Raw genomic sequence first — 12162 nt, forward strand, 5'->3', positions numbered from 1 at the left:
GATGTGGAATAGAGTTCCATGTAGTCATGGCTCTATGTAGTACTGTGCACCTCCAATAGTCTGTTCTGGACTTGGGACTGTGAAGAGACCTCTGGTGGCATGTCTTGTGGGGTATGCATGGGTGTCTGAGCTGTGTGCCAGTAGTTTAAACAGACCTCTGGTGGCATGTCTTGTGGGGTATGTATGGGTGTCCGAGCTGTGTGCCAGTAGTTTAAACAGACCTCTGGGGGCATGTCTTGTGGGGTATGGATGGGTGTCTGAGCTGTGTGCCAGTAGTTTAAACAGACCTCTGGTGGCATGTCTTGTGGGGTATGCATGAGTGTCCTAGCAGTGTGCTAGTATTTTAAACAGACAGCTCAGGTACATTCAGCTTGTCAACACCTCTTACAAAAAACAAGTAGTGATGAAGTCAATCTCTCTTCCACTTTGAGCCATGAGAGATTGACATGCATGTCATTAATGTTAACTCTCCGTGTACTTTTAAGGGACAGCCGTGTTGCCCGATTCTGAGACAACTGCAATATTCCCAAGTCCCTCTTTGTGGCACCTGACCACATGACTGAACTGTAGTCCAGGTGTGAAAAAACTAGGGCCTGTAGGACTTGCCTTTTTGTGGTGATTGACAGAGTCGAAACCCTTGTGTGGTTATGAAGGCAGAGCAGCGCTTTATTATGGATAGACTTCTCCCCATTTTAGCTACTCTTGTATCTGTCACGCCTGCTCTCTCTCTCACTCTCTCTCTGCGCCAGGCTGCCCAGCACGGCGTACTCCTGCCATCATCATTATGCACACCTGCTTCCCTCGTCACATGTCACACGAATAAGCAAATGATTGGCCTCACCTGGACTCAATCACCTGTTTCATTACCTCCCCTATATCTGTCTGTTCCTCAGCTCTGTTCCCCGCTGCTGCATTAATTGTCGTATGTCCTTATGTTACCCGGTGTTGACGCTGTTCCTGTCCTGTTCTATGTCCGTCCCAAATTAAATGTTCACCTTGTTTCTCAGGCTACATATATTCATATGGGCTATTTTGTTTTAGCACTTTTCTGGGTTGTTTGATTGTTTTTAATGCTTTACTGGGAAGCTAATCAGAGGTAGACTTACTCATGTTATTTACATTGGAGCTGATAGTGCAGGGTGAGCTGGATAAAGTGGTCTTGCTACTAGAGCACACCACCTCAGTGCTAACAGTGTAACTCTGGTTTATAGGCTCATGATTACTGCATACAATATCAGTAGGATCATCAGAGGCATTCAGGGCCTTTAGGGGGACATAAATTAAGTTACTTACATTGTGTTTGCCAACGCTCCTAGGATAATGCACATTAGCTTCATCATTATGACGCCTCATTGTCACAACGGTAGGGATTAGCTGAGCTGGGTTTGGGTCATTGATAAGTCATTGTTTTAATGTAGACTTGGAGCCAAGATGATTTGGATGGACTCCGTCATTCCTGTAGAGCAGGTATTCCTAAACTGGGGTACGCACAATGCCGTCGGGGGTACGCCAAACAACAACAAAAATGTGATTCACATTTTTTTTCCCTTTCACGTTTTCAAACAGTCCATTTATATTTTCCAACAGGGCATATATACATTTGGGTACGTTTTTTTTTTTCTTGCCTGAGTCGCCTCGTTTCACTGCCAAAAATAAAATGAAACCATCTAGTGTTCAGCGAAATAACAACACAATGTCAAATACAGGAAGCCTAGTCACATAATTAACATCCAATCACATTAACCGTTGCTCTCTCGCGGGAATTCCACTAACGGTCCGTTTTGTAGCCAAATGTAGCTGCTGCTCATGTTGGTATCTGTACTGATGGAGCAAAAGCCATGACAGGGAGACATAGTGGAGTGGTAACGTGCAGTGCAAGTAGTTGCTCTCGCCACTTGGGTCCACTGCAGCATCCACCAAGAGGCTCCCGCTGCCAAGGGAATTCCTGACAGCTTTAAAGACGTTTTGGACACTACAGTGAAAATGGTTAACTTTGTTAAAGCAAGGTCCCTGAACTCTCGTGTATTTTCTGCACTATGCAATGATGTGGATTTGATGAGGATGGGAGCTCTGAGGATCTGAACCCGAGGTCGAAGCCAATGGAGAGGGAGACAGGACAGAGGACGAATGGGAAGCCCCTAAGGAAGAAGACGCCGGAACCTCTGGTTCCAGGGTGGATAAACCGTTTCTGGTCTGTGTCAGTTCTGGGCTCAACATCTCCAACTCAAAAATAGAATGGGAGGTGTAACTTTGCATTGGGAATTTTGATGTTTATGCTAATGCAGATTCATATGTGTATTGATTCTGTGGTCATGCTGCTACATTCTATATATCATGCTTCTATATTCTATATATCATGATTCTAAATTCTATGTATCATGTTTCTATATATCAAGCTTCTATATATCATGCTTCTATATTCAAATGATCATGCTTCTATATATCATAGAAGCATATGCTATATATATGTTTCTATATATCATGCTTCTATATTCTATATATCACGCTTCTATATTCCAATGATCATGCTTCTATGTATCAAGCTTCTATATATCATGCTTCTATATTCTATATATCATGCTTCTATATATCACGCTTCTATATTCCAATGATCATGCTTCTATATATCAAGCTTCTATATATCATGCTTCTATATATCAAGCTTCTATAGATCATGCTTCTATATTCTACATATCATGCTTCTATATATCATGCTTCTATATTCAAATGATCATGCTTCTATATATCAAGCTTCTATATATCATGCTTCTATTCTATATATCATGCTTCTATATTGTTCTATATTCTATGTATCATGCATCTAAATGCTATATATCATGCATCTATATTCTATATATCATGCATCTATATTCTATATATCATGCTTCTATATTCTATATATCATGCTTCTATATTGTTCTATATTCTATGTATCATGCATCTAAATGCTATATATCATGCATCTATATTCTATATATCATGCATCTATATTCTATATATCATGCTTCTATATTCTATATATATCATGCTTCTATATATCATGCTTCTATGTTCTATATATCATGCATCTATATTCTATATATCATGCATCTATATTCTATATATCATGCTTCTATATTCTATATATATCATGCTTCTATATATCATGCTTCTATGTTCTATATATCATGCATCTATATTCTATATATGATGCATCTATATTCTATATATCATGCATCTATATTCTATATATATCATGCTTCTATATATCATGCTTCTATGTTCTATATATCATGCTTCTATATTCTATATATCATGCTTCTATATATCATGCTTCTATATTCTATATATCATGCTTCTATATATCATGCTTCTATATTCTATATATATCATGCGTCTATATATCATGCTTCTATATTCTATATATATCATGCTTCTATATATCATGCTTCTATATTCTATATATATCATGCTTCTATATATCATGCTTCTATATTCTATATATATCATGCTTCTACATATCATGCTTCTATATTCTATATATATCATGCTTCTATATATCATGCTTCTATATTCTATATATATATCATGCTTCTATATATCATGCTTCTATATTCTATATATATCATGCTTCTATATTCTATATATCATTAGTCTATGTATCATGCTTCTATATTCTATATATATCATGCTTCTATATTCTATATATCATTAGTCTATATATCATGCTTCTATATTCTATATATATCATGCTTCTATATATCATGCTTCTATATTCTATATATATCATGCTTCTATATATCATGCTTCTATATTCTATATATCATGCTTCTATATTCTATATATATCATGCTTCTATATATCATGCTTCTATATTCTATATATATCATGCTTCTATATATCATGCTTCTATATTCTATATATCATGCTTCTATATATCATGCTTCTATATTCTATATATATCATGCTTCTATATATCATGCTTCTATATTCTATATATCATGCTTCTATATTCTATATATCATGCTTCTATATTCTATATATCATTAGTCTATATATCATGCTTCTATATTCTATATATCATGCTTCTATATTCTATATATCATTAGTCTATATATCATGCTTCTATATTCTATATATCATGCTTCTATATTCTATATATCATTAGTCTATATATCATGCTTCTATATTCTATATATCATTCTATATCTGTCTCTCTCTTTTGCTCTGTCTTTTTTGTCTCTCTCTCTCCCCCTCTTTCTCTCTCTCTCACTCTCTTTCGCTCTCTCTCTTTGCTCACTCTCTCTCTTTCTCTCTCTCGCTCTCTCTCTTTTGTCTCTCTCTCTCTCTCTCTCTCTGTCTCTCTCTCTCTATGTCACTAGGGGACATAGGGCACTACTTTAGACCAGGGTCTCACACACGTTTGTGTGAGCGTGCACGTGCATGTGTGTGTAGTGGTTATGATGACATGGGCACATTTACATTCTGAAGGAGAGGAAATCATTGATCAATACAGAAACAAATCCTCCCATATGAAATGTGTCATATCGCTCAGAGCCAAGCCTACACTATTGGGCTGTGTGTATAGTCCTGAATCTCCCTTTATCAGAGTTATAGGGTCACTCTCATGGTCCTGGGGTGTCCTTTATCTCCGTTTATTATCAGAGTTATAGGGTCACTCTCATGGCCCTGGGGTGTCCTGAATCTCCCTTTATTATCAGAGTTATAGGGTCACTCTCATGGTCCTGGGGTGTCCTGAACCTCCCTTTATCAGAGTTATAGTGTCACTCTCATGGTCCTGGGGTGTCCTTTATCTCCCTATTTATCAGAGTTATAGGGTCACTCTCATGGCCCTGGGGTGTCCTGAATCTCCGTTTATTATCAGAGTTATAGGGTCACTCTCATGGCCCTGGGGTGTCCTTTATCTCCCTATTTATCAGAGTTATAGGGTCACTCTCATGGCCCTGGGGTGTCCTGAACCTCCCTATATTATCAGAGTTATAGGGTCACTCTCATGGTCCTGGGGTGTCCTGAATCTCCCTATATTATCAGAGTTATAGGGTCACTCTCATGGTCCTGGGGTGTCCTGAATCTCTTTATTATCAGAGTTATAGTGTCACTCTCATGGTCCTGGGGTGTCCTGAATCCTCATAATGTAATTCCCAGACACTTCCTCTCAAATGCGCGAAGAGCCTGGTGAACCAATGCGTCAAACTTGGCCTTCATTAGCACAATACAGAAAGACTGGGAGAAACCGGGGAAACGAATCAATCCCCACATCACCTTCCCTCTAACCCAAGCCTGCAGTTTTTTTGACTCGCTAAAATTGAATTATGTCCAAATACTTTACTAAGTAGGTGACTCCCACATAATGCTATGGTCACTTCCACTAAGGCCATTCGAATGGTTGATATTCCAGGCGTATATTCACTTGATATCTGACCGTATTACCGTAAACTGAATACGCTACTCAGTCTCTCAGGCCCTCCCCAGGTCAGGCAGCAGCAGACGGCACCATGGTGAGAGTTGACTTATCCCCTTCCACTTGAGGATCTTTGCTGTGACGTCACATGGAAACGTAAACAGTGGCTGCCTCAGTGTGCTGAAGTCAGCAGAAACACAAACCATTAGCGCAGCAAAAGGATGTTACTGCAGAGAGAGTATTTTTGGTAGTTAGAGAGATTGTCATTGGTCTTTAGTGATTGGGAATGAGACAATCAGCGGCCTAAGATCCTTAGAAGAAGAGAAGGAGATGAGAGAAGTTATTATTACACTTGATTTAACAAACTCAACGGTGTGAAACTGTGATATACTGTACAGGACTACTGCAGGTATATAGACTACTACAGGTGTATTGACTACTACAGGTGTATTGACTACTACAGGTGTATAGACTACTACAGGTATATAGACTACTACAGGTGTATAGACTACTACAGGTGTATACACTACTACAGGTATATAGACTACTACAGGTATATAGACTACTGCAGGTATATAGACTACTACAGGTGTATTGACTACTACAGGTGTATAGACTACTACAGGTATATAGACTACTACAGGTGTATAGACTACTACAGGAGTATAAACTACTACAGGTGTATAGACTACTACAGGTGTATAGACTACTACAGGAGTATAGACTACTACAGGTGTATAGACTACTACAGGTATATAGACTACTACAGGTGTATAGACTACTACAGGTATATAGACTACTACAGGAGTATAGACTACTACAGGTGTATAGACTACTACAGGTGTATAGACTAATACAGGTATATAGACTACTACAGGTGTATAGACAACTACAGGTGTATAGACTACTACAGGTATATAGACTACTACAGGAGTATAGACTACTACAGGTGTATTGACTACTACAGGTGTATAGACTACTACAGGTGTATACACTACTACAGGTATATAGACTACTACAGGTATATAGACTACTACAGGTGTATAGACTACTACAGGTGTATAGACTACTACAGGTGTATAGACTACTACAGGTATATAGACTATTACAGGTGTATAGACTACTACAGGTGTATAGACTACTACAGGTGTATAGACTACTACAGGTGTATAGACTACTACAGGTATATAGACTACTACAGGTGTATAGACTACTACAGGTGTATAGACTAATACAGGTATATAGACTAATACAGGTATATAGACTACTACAGGAGTATAGACTAATACAGGTATATAGACTACTACAGGTGTATAGACTACTACAGGTGTATAGACTAATACAGGTATATAGACTAATACAGGTATATAGACTACTACAGGTGTATAGACTAATACAGGTATATAGACTACTACAGGTGTATAGACAACTACAGGTGTATAGACTACTACAGGTATATAGACTACTACAGGAGTATAGACTACTACAGGAGTATAGACTACTACAGGTGTATAGACTACTACAGGTGTATAGACTACTACAGGTATATAGACTACTACAGGTATATAGACTACTTCAGGTATATAGACTACTACAGGTGTATAGACTACTACAGGTGTATAGACTACTACAGGTGTATAGACTACTACAGGTATATAGACTACTACAGGTGTATAGACTACTACAGGTGTATAGACTACTACAGGTAGACTACTACAGGTGTATAGACTACTACAGGTGTATAGACTAATACAGGTATATACACTACTACAGGTATATAGACTACTACAGGTGTATAGACTACTACAGGTATATAGACTACTACAGGTGTATAGACTACTACAGGTGTATAGACTACTACAGGTGTATAGACTAATACAGGTGTATAGACTACTACAGGTAAATAGACTACTACAGGTGTATTGACTACTACAGGTGTATACACTACTACAGGTGTTTTGACTACTACAGGTGTATACACTACTACAGGTGTATAGACTACTACAGGTATATAGACTATTACAGATGTATAGACTACTACAGGTGTATAGACTACTACAGGTATATAGACTACTACAGGTGTATAGACTACTACAGGTGTATAGACTAATACAGGTGTATAGACTACTACAGGTGTATAGACTACTACAGGTGTATAGACACACCGTGCTACACTATCACTAGTCAATAATACACGGTGCTGTACTATCACTAGTCAATAATACACGGTGCTACACTATCACTACAATAATACACGGTGCTACACTATCACTAGTTAATAATACACGGTGCTACACTATCACTAGTCAACAATACACGATGCTGCACTATCACTAGTCAATAATACACGGTGCTACACTATCACTAGCCAATAATACACGGTGCTACACTATAACTAGTCAATAATACACGGTGCTGCACTATCACTAGTCAATAATACACGGTCCTACACTATCACTAGTCAATAATACACGGTGCTACACTATCACTAGCCAATAATACACGGTGCTACACTATCACTAGCCAATAATACACGGTGCTACACTATCACTAGTCAATAATACACGGTGCTACACTATCACTAGTCAATAATACACGGTGCTGCACTATCACTAGTCAATAATACACAGTGCTACACTATCACTAGTCAATAATACACGGTGCTACACTATCACTAGTCAATAATACACGGTGCTACACTATCACTAGTCAATAATACACGGTGCTGCACTATCACTAGTCAATAATACACAGTGCTACACTATCACTAGCCAATAATACACGGTGCTACACTATCACTAGTCAATAATACACGGTGCTGCACTATCACTAGCCAATAATACACGGTGCTACACTATCACTAGCCAATAATACACGGTGCTACACCATCACTAGTCAATAATACACGTTGCTACACTATCACTAGCCAATAATACACGGTGCTACACTATCACTAGCCAATAATACAAGGTGCTACACTATCACTAGTCAATAATACACGGTGCTACACTATCACTAGTCAATAATACACGGTGCTGCACTATCACTAGTCAATAATACACGGTGCTACACTATCACTAATCAATAATACACGGTGCTGCACTATCACTAGTCAATAATACACGGTGCTACACTATCACTAGTCAATAATACACGGTGCTACACTATCACTAGTCAATAATACACGGTGCTGCACTATCACTAGTCAATAATACACGGTGCTGCACTATCACTAGTCAATAATACACGGTGCTACACTATCACTAGCCAATAATACACGGTGCTACACTATCACTAGTCAATAATACACGGTGCTGCACTATCACTAGCCAATAATACACGGTGCTACACTATCACTAGCCAATAATACACGGTGCTACACTATCACTAGTCAATAATACACGGTGCTACACTATCACTAGCCAATAATACACGGTGCTACACTATCACTAGCCAATAATACACAGTGCTACACTATCACTAGTCAATAATACACGGTGCTACACTATCACTAGTCAATAATACACTGTGCTGCACTATCACTAGTCAATAATACACGGTGCTACACTATCACTAGCCAAAATTACACGGTGCTACACTATCACTAGTCAATAATACACGGTGCTACACTATCACTAGTCAATAAAACACGGTGCTGCACTATCACTAGTCAATAATACACGGTGCTACACTATCACTAGTCAATAATACACGGTGCTACACTATCACTAGTCAATAATACACGGTGCTGCACTATCACTAGTCAATAATACACGGTGCTGCACTATCACTAGTCAATAATACACGGTGCTACACTATCACTAGTCAATAATACACAGGGCTACACTATCACTAGTCAATAATACACAGTGCTACACTATCACTAGTCAATAATACACGGTGCTACACTATCACTAGTCAATAAAACACGGTGCTACACTATCACTAGTCAATAATACACGGTGCTACACTATCACTAGTCAATAATACACAGGGCTACACTATCACTAGTCAATAATACACAGTGCTACACTATCACTAGTCAATAATACACGGTGCTACACTATCACTAGTCAATAAAACACGGTGCTACACTATCACTAGTCAATAATACACGGTGCTGCACCATCACTAGTCAATAATACACGGTGCTACACTATCACTAGTCAATAATACACGGTGCTGCACTATCACTAGTCAATAATACACGGTGCTGCACTATCACTAGTCAATAATACACGGTGCTACACTATCACTAGCCAATAATACACGGTGCTACACTATCACTAGTCAATAATACACGGTGCTGCACTATCACTAGCCAATAATACACGGTGCTACACTATCACTAGCCAATAATACACGTTTCTACACTATCACTAGTCAATAATACACGGTGCTACACTATCACTAGCCAATAATACACGGTGCTACACTATCGCTAGCCAATAATACACGGTGCTACACTTTCACTAGTCAATAATACACGGTGCTACACTATCACTAGTTAATAATACACGGTGCTGCACTATCACTAGCTAATAATACACGGTGCTACACTATCACTAGTCAATAATACACGGGGCTACACTATCACTAGTTAATAATACACGGTGCTACACTATCACTAGTCAATAATACACGGGGCTACACTATCACTAGCTAATAATACACGGTGCTACACTATCACTAGTTAATAATACACGGTGCTACACTATCACTAGTCAATAATACACGGTGCTACACTATCACTAGTCAATAATACACGGTGCTACACTATCACTAGCTAATAATACACGGTGCTACACTATCACTAGCTAATAATACACGGGGCTACACTATCACTAGCTAATAATACACGGTGCTACACTATCACTAGTTAATAATACACGGTGCTACACTATCACTAGTCAATAATACACGGTGCTACACTATCACTAGTCAATAATACACGGTGCTACACTATCACTAGTTAATAATACACGGTGCTACACTATCACTAGTCAATAATACACGGTGCTACACTATCACTAGTTAATAATACCCGGTGCTACACTATCACTAGTCAATAATACACGGGGCTACACTATCACTAGCTAATAATACACGGTGCTACACTATCACTAGTCAATAATACATGGTGCTACACTATAACTAGTCAATAATACACGGGGCTACGCTATCACTAGTCAATAATATACGGTGCTACACTATCACTAGTCAATAAAACACGGTGCTACACTATCACTAGTTAATAATACACGGTGCTGCACTATCACTAGTCAATAATACACGGTGCTACACTATCACTAGCTAATAATACACGGTGCTACACTATCACTAGTCAATAATACACGGTGCTACACTATCACTAGTCAATAATACACGGTGCTACACTATCACAAGTCAATAATACACGGTGCTGCACTATCACTAGTCAATAATACACGGTGCTACACTATCACTAGTCAATAAAACACGGTGCTACACTATCACTAGTTAATAATACACGGTGCTGCACTATCACTAGTCAATAATACACGGTGCTACACTATCACTAGCCAATAATACACGGTGCTGCACTATCACTAGTCAATAATACACGGTGCTACACTATCACTAGTCAATAATACACGGGGCTACACTATCACTAGTCAATAATACACGGTGCTACACTATCACTAGTCAATAATACACGGTGCTACACTATCGCTAGCTAATAATACACGGGGCTACACTATCACTAGCTAATAATACACGGGGCTACACTATCACTAGCTAATAATACACGGGGCTACACTATCACTAGTCAATAATACACGGTGCTACACTATCACTAGTCAATAATACACAGTGCTACACTATCACTAGTCAATAATACACGGTGCTACACTATCACTAGTCAATAATACAAGGTGCTGCACTATCACTAGCCAATAATACACGGTGCTGCACTATCACTAGCTAATAATGCACGGTGCTACACTATCACTAGTCAATAATACACGGTGCTGCACTATCACTAGTCAATAATACACGGGGCTACACTATCACTAGTCAATAATACACGGTGCTACACTATCACTAGCTAATAATACACGGGGCTACACTATTACTAGTCAATAATACACAGTTAATACACGGTGCTACACTATCACTAGCCAATAATACCCGGTGCTACACTATCACTAGCTAATAATACATGGTGCTACACTATCACTAGTCAATAATACACGGTGCTGCACTATCACGAGTCAATAATACACGGTTAATACACGGTGCTACACTATCACTAGCCAATAATACCCGGGGCTACACCATCACTAGCTAATAATACACGGTGCTACACTATCACTAGTCAATAATACACGGGGCTACACTATCACTAGTCAATAATACACGGTGCTACACTATCACTAGTCAATAATACACGGTGCTACACTATCACTAGTCAATAATACACGGTGCTACACTATCACAAGTCAATAATACACGGTGCTACACTATCACTAGTCAATAATACACGGTTAATACACGGTGCTACACTATCACTAGTCAATAATACACGGTGCTACACTATCACTAGTCAATAATACACGGTGCTACACTATCACTAGTCAATAATACACGGTGCTACACTATCACTAGTCAATAATACACGGGGCTACACTATCACTAGTCAATAATACACGGTGCTACACTATCACTAGTCAATAATACACGGTGCTACACTATCACTAGTCAATAATACACGGTGCTAC

The sequence above is a fragment of the Salmo trutta genome, unplaced genomic scaffold, assembly GCF_901001165.1.
Source record: "Salmo trutta unplaced genomic scaffold, fSalTru1.1, whole genome shotgun sequence".
Lineage (NCBI taxonomy): Eukaryota > Metazoa > Chordata > Actinopteri > Salmoniformes > Salmonidae > Salmo > Salmo trutta.